The sequence below is a fragment of the Anabas testudineus genome, chromosome 10, assembly GCF_900324465.2.
Source record: "Anabas testudineus chromosome 10, fAnaTes1.2, whole genome shotgun sequence".
Lineage (NCBI taxonomy): Eukaryota > Metazoa > Chordata > Actinopteri > Anabantiformes > Anabantidae > Anabas > Anabas testudineus.
The window spans coordinates 16,723,361-16,736,758 of record NC_046619.1 but is presented as its reverse complement, the minus strand read 5'-3'; positions in this window follow the sequence as shown (position 1 = coordinate 16,736,758).

Here is a 13,398-nt window from a genome sequence, read left to right as displayed (position 1 = left end):
ACAGGCACAGGGGAAATTAGTGGAGATAGTGCTGCCAGAGTTTCAGCTGAATCACAGTGAGAATACATTCTGCTTACACCAGCCTGAGAGGCAATCGCATCGACTCATGCACTTGATGACCTCCTGCAAGGATGGCAGCATTCGAAATGTTGTCAGTGGAGAAGACCCTTTCAGAGATTCACTGTGACGACAGCAGGTCTTAAATACAATTACAGCAATAATGTGTGACGTCTTTATGTTTACTGTACCTAATTGCCTCAGTTTAAATCATCCAATGACTGTGTGCAAAGACATTTTAATCAAATTAAAAGCAATGTCAAAAACTTTAAAATTGAAGATCAATTCACAATATCAAGCCTATAAGAGCCTGTTACTGCACACACAAGAGGGGCAGATCAGGAGAAGCAAGGCCAGAGATTGTTTCTAGAAAACAAATGCATTTAATACAAAAATATGTTGTCTGACTGCTGTGGGAATTGTGTTTACCTTTTTTCCCAGTTTAATTTTAAATTATTGTGCTTTACAGATATTCTAGGAGGGAAGGGGTAGGGTAAAACATTGTTGATAAGGGCAGAAAACCTTACCTTACCTTAAGATTGTAATGCTAAGAATGTCTTCTTATTAAGTTTCTTCCAACACCTTCTGCTACAACAAACTGGTATTATGTATAATGATATATTTTTAGAAGAGGGAGTTGCTAAGACAGACATGTCAAAGGTCAGACTGACAGGCACAGGTCCAGTCAAGGTGGCTGGAAGTTGGGCAGCACGTAGACAGGCAGGACACAGGGATCTGCCACTTTGAAAATCCATTTTCTCCAAGCACAGCTGATGATCCCATTACAAAACAAAGAACAGCACGGGAACCATCAGTCAACCAGATCCTTTCAGCAAACATGGACTCTACAGCTGTCTCCTCACTGTAGCCTTGACAATAAATTGCAGATGATGCTGTAATCCCAGCACTCTGCACCCTCTTTGAATACTATCACACCCTTCAATGGTGGCTGTCATTTGTTGTTAGTAGAGCCCTATTCCACCTCCTGGTTGGCTCAGTAGGCTGTCTGGCATGTTTTGGCTTGACATAGCAACAACATTCATCATGGCAAACCAACTTTTCAGCGCCCTGTTTTATGCCACCAACCAGTCGAACTCAACGTCCTCAACTTTGTCTCCTTGACAGTTTTTAAAGTCACTAGTTTGTCTAATTATAACCTGTATCAGTGACGTGCACTTTAAGGCCCTCTGGTAGGTGCAGTTTGTCTCCACTGCAGTATGATCATGGCTGTGATAATAACTTTAATGTGGTGGTAACACTGGAAAGAGCTGGAAGTGATGCCCAATGACGATTCAGGCATCTCTGAATCATCCCCCCTAAGGTCGGTTACATTCGGCTTTGTGTGAGCAACAAGTGTTTGACGTAGGCAGCAGAAGGTGGTGACACAGCCCCAACAATAGTGTTATGTTACACTTAACCAGACTCTGATCTTAAACCTAGCTTCTTACTGCTCCAGAGCTGCAGCAGAAGGGGCCACCTTCTCACCAGTCCAGCGGGGTTTCTGTATAAAGGGGCTGACGTTCCACTTTCTCAACTAGCCACTAATTATAGCCGAGGGAAGAATGTGACACTCAGCTCCACAGCCCAGTGAAATCTGAAGAGCTATTTATTACAGCGAGAGTCAGAGAGAACAACAGCATATTACAAATACGTTCAGTGAATTAAAAAGCGAGGGTGCTGCTCATTTTCATTTTCCTTTTAGTTAGCAGATCATTGGCAACATCTCAGGGAACTACAGGATTTGTTTGGATAATCCTACATATATGCAAATCCAGACAGCTTCCTCATTATTGTGAGCGTGATAAAACTGGCACATATTTGGCTTCTTGGCTGAGGGAACCTTCTGTTTGGTACTGTAGGTGATATCCAGGAGCATGGCCTGCTTCATTTTATAATATTACATGAAAAACAAGAGACACTCTGCTTACAGTCCAATCCAGCTCTCAACATGAGGCCCCTCTCCAAATCTGAGTTGGCACCCCTGCAATCCTATGCTCCACCAAAACAGCAGGTTAAACTAAAGACCTGAAACCACTAGCAATGAAAAGAATTGATGTGGGTGTAAAAGGTATTGATAGTGCAGCCTGGAAGCATCTCCCCGTGTTCCCTCTCACAGCCTGTGCGTGGAGCACATGTCTTCACTCTGCCAGCTCCAAATGATGGTGCATTGATCAGAAGCTCAGACCAAATTGGGTCCAAGTGTCTGATTCACTGTGTCAATCCATGTCCTCAGTCCAACAGCTGTCAGTTATGTTACTAGTATCTGAGGTCAGGAGCAATTATGGCACTTTAATAGTATTGATAAGGTTTAGGATACAGTTCAGAAAAGACAGGTAGGCATATAAAATGGTGTGAAGGGAGTGAACTAAAACTCTGCCTGTTCCACATTTGCCAAAAACATACTTACTATTTCAGTTTTCCCATGACGTATCTGAGCCTTTACTACAAAATCCAGATTTAAAATAAATTGACTGAAAATTTATAAACATCAGCCAGAGGTCATTTTTTTCCACCAACCAGTAGGTTAATTAGCTTTCTGCTGTAGCTACTGCAGATTAAATCTAGCTGCAAAGGTGACAGTCGCCACCTGAGAAGCTTGCTTTTGTCAATATCTGTCTGCATATGGAACCATTGTTCCACACACAAAGAATTTCGATCAGTAAATCTGCCACTGTTGTTTTTGTAAACTGCATGTAATATAGAAAAGTATGACAGAGGTCAAATCCATAATCAGAATCACTGAGAAACTTATTATTACACTTGTGTTGCTCATTGAAAATGAGCTAAATACAGCTACTGAAGCGGTAATAATGACCATGCCACTTGATGAACCCTGAGCTTGCATACAAAACCTGGAACGTACAGGTCCCACTGATCATCTATTTGCATTCAGTGCCCCTGGCTTATGTTTCTCCTCCTCTGCAGGGGGCCTGTTGGCATGCTGATCCATGGGTCTGAGGGACACTCGGCTGTGTCTAATGTGCTTCCAGCTTGCCTCACATGCCACAGTGTTTACACCACACAGAGGTGAACACCGAGTGTCCTGCTGGTCATGACAGCCACACATGTTCCTCCTTTTCACAGCAGATGAGAGGCAGATGACAGTCAGTGATGTGTCAATCTCTCAGCCACTGCCTGAACATCCCGCCGTCTCCGAGGGATGAAAACAGGTCGAATCCTTCTGCACATTATTCCAGATGGCTGGCTGCAATTTCAAAAGCCTCATTGTCATTCTCTGACATTTCACAAACCCCCCTCTGAGTCTTTGCTTATCTGAGTCATGCTGACTGAAATGAGGATTGGAGCAATATGGAATTCAGATGCCTCATTGGATGATCAGCCCTAAGTTTGTCTCTTGATACAATGAGGATAATATTTCTCTCCTGATTGTCTTTGGATGCTTAGACAGTATCTCAAACACAGAGAAATGTTGAATATAAATCAACACATTAGCTAACATAAGTTCTGCATAATTTAACACTGGCATATTGAATGTATTATTAATAGACGCCAATTCAGGTGGCTGGATATATTTCACCAATATACCTGTTTTGAGAGGTGTGAGAGAGCTGGTTAGAAAGTTATAACCTTCTGAGTCAGGGACAAACTGTCAGAGCTGTAAACTCTGTTTGTTGGCAGAAGCCAGACGAGCTATCAACCAAAATTATATTTCAGGAAGAGAATAAATTATTGCTTTAAAGGAAACAAAGTACACTAGCAGAGGTTTTCACATATGATCAGACAAGCAAAACAATGACAATGTGTTCTACTAAGATATAGCTGTGAAACTAAATGCACAAAAACATAAAAGCAGCTAAAGTGATGTCAATGATCATCACACCGGCAGTTTTCCTTTTGTTACAAAATGCCTACTGTGAAAAATACCTATTAACACAATAATGGCAGACTTTGCTCTACAGTTAGCAGTAAACTGAATTTCAGACACTTATCAATCATCGTCTTGTCATCATGCATCATCACTGACAGGTGTGGTCTCGCACTTGTTATTTTCACATTATGTGACACTGCATTGTGTGGGATTGTCAGAAAAAACTAATTTATGCACTAATAAAAGGTAAAATATAGACTTTCGTAAATGGAGAAAGGATTTGGCTGCACAAAACCCACACAAGGAGTTTTAAGAAATATGAAAGAAACAAATTACAATTTAACTTCAAATTAATTAAAAGCTAACCAGAAATTACTGAATATATATAAATTAAGGCCTGTTTAACCACTAATCAGGACTGGGCACATTGACTTAGCCACATACTCCACCCACACTGTTGTTTCACTCATGTTTTCTGCTCAGACCTCTCCTCAGGTCTGTGTGTTTGACAGGGTTTGATTGATTCCCCTGTAAAGTTTTGTGCACCTGTGGGAGCAGAGCAACTTACCTTGTTCTGATTCTTACTGGTTCACAGAGTGGTGTGACATCTCCTAATATGACCCAGATTGAACCTGAGCAGAGGTTTAATCAGCCTGAGTAAATGAAAATGGTGTGCAGGGATTTTAAGTGCAGAGAAAGCAATTTTTAATTGTTGGTTATGTCCCATTTAGCACCTTATTAAACTGAATGAATCATGATGTGGTCAGAACACATATTAACAAGTGTCTAGGAAATAACACAGACTTTTCCTCTCAGGCAACTTATCTTTATTAACTATATTATAGTTCCTGATTCCGAGTTAATCAGAAATTTATTTTTAGTTCATTAATACTTAGCTGCTAAACAGCTCCGTGCTAAATATGATGGTTTTTGTGTAACTTATTATACAGTCTTTCCAGTAAGTAGATCATGTACAAACAAATTGGGATATGAAGGGCTAAGACGCCAAAGACATGTTTGGGTGAGACTTAATTAAAAAACATAAACTCGGGTGTCGTGCATGTGGGGTTAGTAGTTATACAACCCAATAAATCCACATATCTCAGGTCTTGAAATAATACATACAAAAAAAAAAAAAAACAATAGCAGCACAGAACGACGTCCACAACATTCACCCTACTGTACCAAAAGGGACACTGCAATCATGTGTCAAGATTGTGGCAGACACCTAGCTCCCATTAGCCTGAGCTGAAGGGATGCCCTTCAGGTTATTTATGACTGGCAAGATTGACCAAGGTGAGAATCGGCAATGATCTCCTTGTCACTTTCACTAGTTTATATCAAACAGCTCACGCTTCATCACCACTTCCACTGATAGCTCTATTCCAGCAGCAAAAATACAATCAACACCAACATTGACCGGCTGTCTATGTGAAAAATATGGTGAGGAGTAACTGAGCTAAATAGCTCACAGCCTTCAGGTCAACCACAGATAATCTGTAAAAAGAAAATAAAAGCACAACTCATGGACATCCCTGTTCAGTGAATTCAAACATGTATGGCTACGCATAACACTGCAACACGCCTTTTTCCTGTGCCGGATTAGCATAGCACAGTCACCCACATGTCACCCTCAATCAGAGTGACTGCTCAGTTAGAACTGAGTTTTCAGGCTTACTGGTGTATGAAATTCATTTACTTCACACCTCTTCTCAGACTTCATCTTAAATCAGTGGCCATTCAGCTCTGATGGGGGGGACTTACGGCATGTGGCTCCCTGCAGTAAATTCAACACAGAACTTTGTACTCAAGAATTAAATATTGGCAGAACTAGATGTAAGGTTAGTGAATCGGATGTGTCTGCTGTGTCATCTTTGGAATAGAGATGCATAATGCTACTGCTGCGTGTCTGCGTGTGTTGTGCTGAAGGCAGCAGCAGGGAGCAGAGGATCAAAACTATCTCTGGCTTTAGCCTTGTCAGGAATATGTTCTTACTAAAATGTTTTTGCACAGAGGAGTGCTTGATGAATATTTATATCATAGCACAGTGTTTAGTCCTTTACTTCTGTCCTCTACACGAGGCAAATTAGTGCAGTTCAGTGCAATCATGCATTCTGCTCTGTTCCTGTTTTATGCCTTTCATTTTATATTATAGTTTTACTGGTAGCTACATTTCCTCTGGCCATGGCTAACTGATTTGTATTAGTCTGGATTTAGATAAACATCTCAGTAAGTCCTGACAGTCAAGGCTGTTATGGGTAACTGTAGTGCACACAGGCGATCTAATGTGCACTCTTTCAAACAGCTTCTTCTCTTTCTCAGCAACACCTCTTACCATCTGTGATTAGTCAAAACTGTTGACCAGTGTCGGTGTCACGTCTCTCAAATGATTGCAAGAAGCATTTCCAAGTCCTACTGTCACATTTCTTTGCCAGGTCCTGCTAATTTTGTCCAGTCTGCTCCTCTTTTATTTTCAGCCACGTTCTTACTTCCTTATTACCTTATATGTAACTTTGCAGACCTGCTGCTCCACTGGAAACTCACAGATGAGTCATCCAACTCCCCACCCCCACCCTACTGCACACCTATTCTCCATTCCCTAATCAGTTCAAGTCTTATACCCCAGCTCGATCTCTCTTGTCACTTGCCAGATCGTCTGTTATTTCTGTAGTGGTACTGGTACTAGTCATCCTAGTTTCCCGTTCTCATTCCTGTTGCCAGTGGTTTTTGCTCCTGTTGGTGGAAACTGCCTGCTTCATCAATAAACACGTGAATGTGACACAAATCGGCACAAGTAAAAAAACAAACAGCCAAACATGAATCTTCTCTAATGTGCCTCATCCATATTTGTTCACATGCAGGTACAAGTAGGGTCTACTATCATTTAAACAAAGACATTCCCAGATCAGACAACATTACATCCACCTCTTGATTTCAATGCACTGACCACTGTGCAGCCCCATACACAGAGAGATATTGTGTGTTCTGACACTGATCTGTCAATCATGGCCAGCATTAAATCTTTCCCATGCTGACCCCCGTCCACCACAGGCTGATCTGTCGATGCTCCTACATTTATATTTATGCTGTAAAACATGTCTTGCTTTACAATTTCTGATATGATGAGCAGAGAAAACAAAGACTTATTGACCTTTCTTTTCAGAAAACGTGTACTTTGAATGGACACTGCTGCAATATTTTCACGAGACTCTCTGAAATGAAGCTGCGATGGAAACTTTTAGCCCTGCTTCATGAGTTACCATGGTGATCTATATCAGCTTAAAGAGAGAGAGGTTTCTTTTCTGCCACAGTTGCTACCCCTGCTAACCTACAGATTTTACTTTGTGATAGAGATTCTGGCAAAGAAATCCAGAGGAAAAGACAGAGAGGTCATCAGATCAGGTACAAACCAGAGAGAGCAGGATACAGGCTGGAGCACCCAGACGACACAGGTGCAGAAAGGCTGGTCTGCTCGCAAACCTATTGCTTTTGAATGAAGCCCACAAGACATCAGTGTACTTTATCATAACAAAAGATGATACAAGATGTGCTGACAGACATTGATTAAACCATGATGTTGGAGCACTTGCTGACAATTAAACCAAACAGAGGGCCAAATGCTTTCTCAGTGATGGAGTACTGTCTTGTTTTCATCTTGGAGCTGTATCACCACCATCTGCATTTTGTTTTTTACTTTTCTCAAGTTGCAGGCAGCTCCTCCATTTGATCTGATATAGTTCATTGTTTAAGAGCAGTTTCAACCAACCGCAAACATAACAATCAGTATGCATACTGACATCTTTGAATACCCTTAATTTTGGCACGTTACCAGTGTGAATACAGCACACTCAAAATCTCTCCAATGCGTCCCAGCAGGGGATTAGTCAGATGATCTAGAGGCAAAATGAAAGAGAAAAAGATTCAGCTGTTAAAATTGTTAATATATCTTTTAGCTGTTGATGAAGTCTTGGCCTTAGTTTTGTTATTATTTTTTAGCCTTACCAAATTTATGAGCCTGGCCATGAAAAACAGGCTCAATATGTGTTCAATTTATTTGTTGTGGTTTTAATGTGAAAATATTCAATTGATTTTGTCTTAACTCATAAAGCATTTATAACGAGTTCACTAATACTTCAACACACTCTTTTCCCTTCTACCAAAAGTGTTAATTTACTGGCTTTGCCAGGTTCCTCCTGTGGTTTAAGCAATGCAATGTTATCTGTTGGTTTTTGAATTGATGACTTCACCTTTTATGCACAGTTAGGAGTCTGTACAGGCTCCATGGTTTATAGTTTATCTTCTTCAGATGCTCTCCTTCTGCTACTGCTGTAAAGTCTAGTTCTAGTCTTGAGCAGATCTATTATTACAGTAAAGGCTGGTTGTTTGCTTTTTATTGACTTCATCTTTTATATAAGTTTGTGAGTGACTTCTTTAAGCTCCTATTTTATCATTATATCTATTTCAAAATTAGCTTTTGATATGTTTTCTAACATTAGGTAATTCTGCACCACACATCCTCTACAAAAAACATTTTCACCAACTCTAAACTTACCGACATTGGGTTTTGTGTCTGAGTTTTAAACGCCTGGTCTACTCTGTCACAGTAAATAAAAATGGCCGATTCTGACTATATGTTTCCATTCAGTGGAATAATTTTAAATTCTGTAATAGTTTGAGATTTCTACTGTCAGTCTGACGCACAATCATTTACTTGGATTCACTTGAGTCCTTTGTCCGGCTCACCAGGTTCAGAGCTCTACCATCCAGGCAATTAGTCAGTCAAAGCTCCATCACCCATTCGAAAAGCATCCATAATAACCAGTGGGATACCAATTAGAATAAGGTGCTCATAGCTCATACGACAGGTTTCACCCTCCAATACTGAGGTGCATTAATGAGAATAAGGCTGTCACAGACCAATATTCAATCTGACATAGGTCAGAGGTTAGAATATCAAACAGGATGTTGAAGTTGCAGCATTGGGAACCTGTGCTATAAATCTGTGAACATATTTCAGCGATGAAACTACTGCCTGTGCTCTGATCTACAGATACCATGTCATGATTCAGCCTGTGTCAGTAATGTTTTGCAGAGAGTAAAGATACTGTACTGCTCGTCCTCTGACAGACAAGCGCAGCCTATAAAAAGCGTATTGATTGAAGAGAACGGAACCACCTCACATCTACATCTTTTCTCATCTTGTCGATGCGCTTGAGGGTCAACACAGTGTTATTGGTAATTGGGAATACTACCAAACCCTCACTGTCAAGAACAAAAACTATTTTTATCAGGATGGGTAATAAATGGGCCTAAATTCTTCACTATTTAGATGCTGACTGTAGGGCTGAGTTTGTGTATACAGCCTAAGGCAGTGGAAATGTTGCTGGTCTCCGGGCAGCTATGATAAATCTCTGAACCTAGCCTGGTATAAACCTGGAGGAAAAATGAAACAGCGAAGAAGCAAATATAGAAATAGGCACTATGAAAATAACCTACATCAATAACTTTGACTAAGACATACAGAAACATTCACCTTCAAAAATAACAAACTGTACCATTACATTTTGTCCAAATACAGTTTGAATACTTTTCCAGAGGAAACATCACATAATGAGCTTCACTGTTAAGTCAGATAGTTTATAGACTCCTGTTAATAGACTTGAGTATTTGTCCAAAAACTACTGAAAACACATCTGTGAGCCACAAACATTATTTATTTGGATGCTTTCAACATTGTTCTGTTTCTGTCAGCACTCAGTTGTTTTCAGGGAAATTTCTTTTAAGGCAAAACACCACTTTAATGACCATTTTTAAAGATTTAAATTTCCAGTGAGAATGAATTGGCTTGGGTGTGAGCAACAGAGGGGAGACGACATTGTTGATTTTGGTCTTTTCATGGTTCACACAAATGCAGTTTATAGTATTGTAAGCCTTTAAGCTCATGATATTCACTTTTTGTTGAGATGTTGTGACTGAACTATGTGCTAATTCCTGGGGATATGCAGTAGTTTGAGCTTTTATTATGTCATTTTGTGAGATGTACAGGGCTCTCTCTCTCAACTACAGTGTACAAGTAATCATTTCAAACAGAAAGCCAATAAAACAGCGAAAACATTTCTGAACAACAACAACAACCAATTCACTTTCTATCATTCTATCTAGGTACTTATTATCCCTGTCAGGATTGTATTTGCAGCAGGGAGAGTTCAGGCCTCCATTGCCACCCCATCCTCCCTTCATCATCCCCAGGGGACCTCAAATGGATACGTACAGTAACCCCTCTTGCAAGTACCAGTGTGCCCCCTGTCTGCTTCCTGGCTGGTCTCCTCCTATTAATCTGTGTCTGAAACACATCCAGAGGGAGGTACTCAAAGGTCGTCCTAACCAGGTGTCTGAACCTCCTCAGATCCCTCTTCTTGTTATGAAGTAGAGTAACATGCAGTATTAGATAAACATGAAGCTCCAAAGTGCACAAAGCTCACATTATTTTCTTTAAGTCCAGGAGCCAAGCTGTCTTTTTCACATGGAGTTGTCACATTTAGATCTACAGCCTTTGTCAGAGTTAGAAGAGCATATTGGTACCACTTTCATGTCTGTACAGTAAATATTAAATTACAGGTAGCAGCTGGTCTCCTAAGTTTAGCAGAGGACTGAAAACATGGGGAATACACAGTGTCTGAGTCTGTCAGAGGGTAAGAAAAGCTCACTAGGATATGAAGGTTCTTGTTGTTATCATGCACCCAAACAACAATGAAAGTGTAAAAACTAAAAGTGCTAAAGTGAAATGCTTCATGAAATGATTTAGAGGCTCTTCTAGTGGCCAATGCTGTAAACTTTCTGAAAGAGGCTCCTGTTAAGGTATGTTGAGCTAAATATCATTTTCCTTGTGATATATATATATTTTCTAAATATATAATTTGATTGATGGCTAGAGGTGGAGCCCAATCCATAAATATAGGAGATAGAAATATATAGTTAAAGCCAGGCTGTGTGCTAAGCTAGAGAACCAGCTGCAACTATAGCTTCATACTTGTCGTACAGAAATGACTGTTGTAGCTTATCTGACTCTTGGTAAGAAAACAAAGACATCATTTCCCAAAGTGTAAAACTCTTTGTTCCATACTGATATATTTAATATCCTGTGGTATTATATCTACAATTGCAAAGTTAATATTACACAGTCTTATAGGTTACTATTCCTGCATCCAGGCATAATGTATCTACTATTTTAGAAATGAGATGCATAACCACTGCCAGTGTATTCAGCTCCACAGTACTATTATCTATAATAACTGTGCTGTGTGTGTTTTCTGTACCACCTAAAGCCTCTCCATCACGCATAAGTAAGCAGCATTAATTTCTCTGAAGAGCTGCATACGAACAACATTCAAGTTTGCTGATCCTCTCCTCAAAGTTTTAATCTACTGCATGAGGTGTGCTTCAACTACAGAATCAAAAAGCAGAGCACAGCAGCTGTATTTGTACATTAAAGAAGAAGTGTAAGCGGTCCAGCATGCTCAGGTAAAAGCCTTTACTGTGTCAGATCATATCCAGTCCCTGTCTTAGCTACATGGGAAATGTGCATGGTAAGAGAGAATAAGAAAGTTGTCCCCCATTGTATTGATATGTAGAAGCAGTATATCATCACAGGGCTTAGTAAATGAGGGAAGGGTTTATCTGTAATCCAGGGGCAATGATTGTAAGATTGTTGGTTCAGTCTTACAGTGTTGGATTATATTCTCGTTTTGCACAGGGAGTGATTTTCATAATTACTTTTAAAATAAAGTGGAGAAAAAAAGATGAATTTATCATCTGTACTTTTTTATCAGTTAAATAAAAAAAACCAAGCAACTGCATTTTATTTCTGCCAGTAAGCCTGATTTCAATATGACTGGATCATAATCAGATACAGCTCCCTGCAAAAATTACTGGAACAACAAGCCTAAATTATCAGATATATCAGATGGATATGAGTTGAAAGTTTAGAACTTCAGCAAGGTTGCCAAATGCCAACCATTTTGTGAGCTTGCCTTTCTCTGCCTCATTTGAAGGACTTCAAAATGGCACAGTGTCGTCGCAATGCTGTGAAATTTGAAGGATGCTGCCCCTGAATTAAGACAAAACCATAATCATAAAAAAATATGTATCCTGCATCAATTGCACGTGGCAGATGTTGTCTTGCAAGAGCCAGAACTGTATGAAAACAAATAAAATACGTCATCAGTGAACAATGTGCAGATTCGTTTAGAACATAGTGTACTTGGCAGCACAATATTGTACTATGAAAGCTGAAAATGTTTGTGCACGGAGGGTGCCATACTATAAAACAAGTAGAGCCCCAGAAAATGAATTTACCAATATCTTTTGTTCTTCACAGATATCCAATAGAGAGTGTGATGTGGCTGGCTCTAAACTGATTTGTCCTGTCTGTCAGGAATGAACACATTTCTCAAAGTGATTTGTGAGAGGAATTGTTCAATCGCAGCACCAACCTGTATGGCAAATCTCCCAGTGGCTGATTTTTCAGTAACAATTATTTGTTGTTGGGGTGTTGCTTGCTCACAGAGCTGATGTGGCCCCGGGAAGCAGTTCAAAACTATCTGAAAGTGTTAGGAATGATGTGTAGTGGGTGTGGAATTATGGAGACTTTGTCACAGTGCCGAATTTTAAAGACAAAGAGAAGAATTAACACTTTTTGTTGTTTGTCTGTCAAGTTTTTAAATAGTGGGATTCACACACACACACACACACACACACACACACACACACACACACACACACAAATAAATAAGAACTTAAATATAAAAAGTACAGTGACATTGAAAAGTTTTATATAACCTGTAATCACCTCAACATTTTGTTAAAGTTTAGAGATACTCATTCATAATCATTCTCTGACACAGAACCTCTTGAGAAACACCTTCAGGAAGCCAATGAAGAAGGAATAATTTCCCATTGTTATATTTTAGATGCTGCCGCAGGCTTCACAACAGCAGCTGTCTCTACATGACCTCTAGTATAAAAACTGAGGAAATATGTAGCTATAGTACTAGATTCAGTTTCACAGATTTGTATGATCCTCAATATTTCACCAATTTAAACCATAATACACCACTAATACCACAAATCTCTTCAAAGTCAACCCTCCTCATGAGCCCATTTGCAGATGAATGCGGAGGCTGCATAGGTAATGATCTGTCATGTTTTTGTCTAGGTGTGAGCTCTCAGCTTTAGGGTCCTCATCAAAGACTTATCTCTCAGGCATTTGTGGAAGTTTCATCTCGAAAATCTCCCTGCTCTCATATTCTTATATTCCTGTGCTTGGCGTCAGCACATTATCCACAATTTGTCACACTGCTTAAGGACCCCGTTGGATTCGTCTTTCTATGTTCTGGGACTTTTATGAAACGGAGTTTCTAATTTTACAGTGTTGCTGTATCTGACTGTATTATTTGCATCTTGCACAGTACATATAGTCCTTCTAATGCACTCTGTAGGAGAAAAGAGCAACT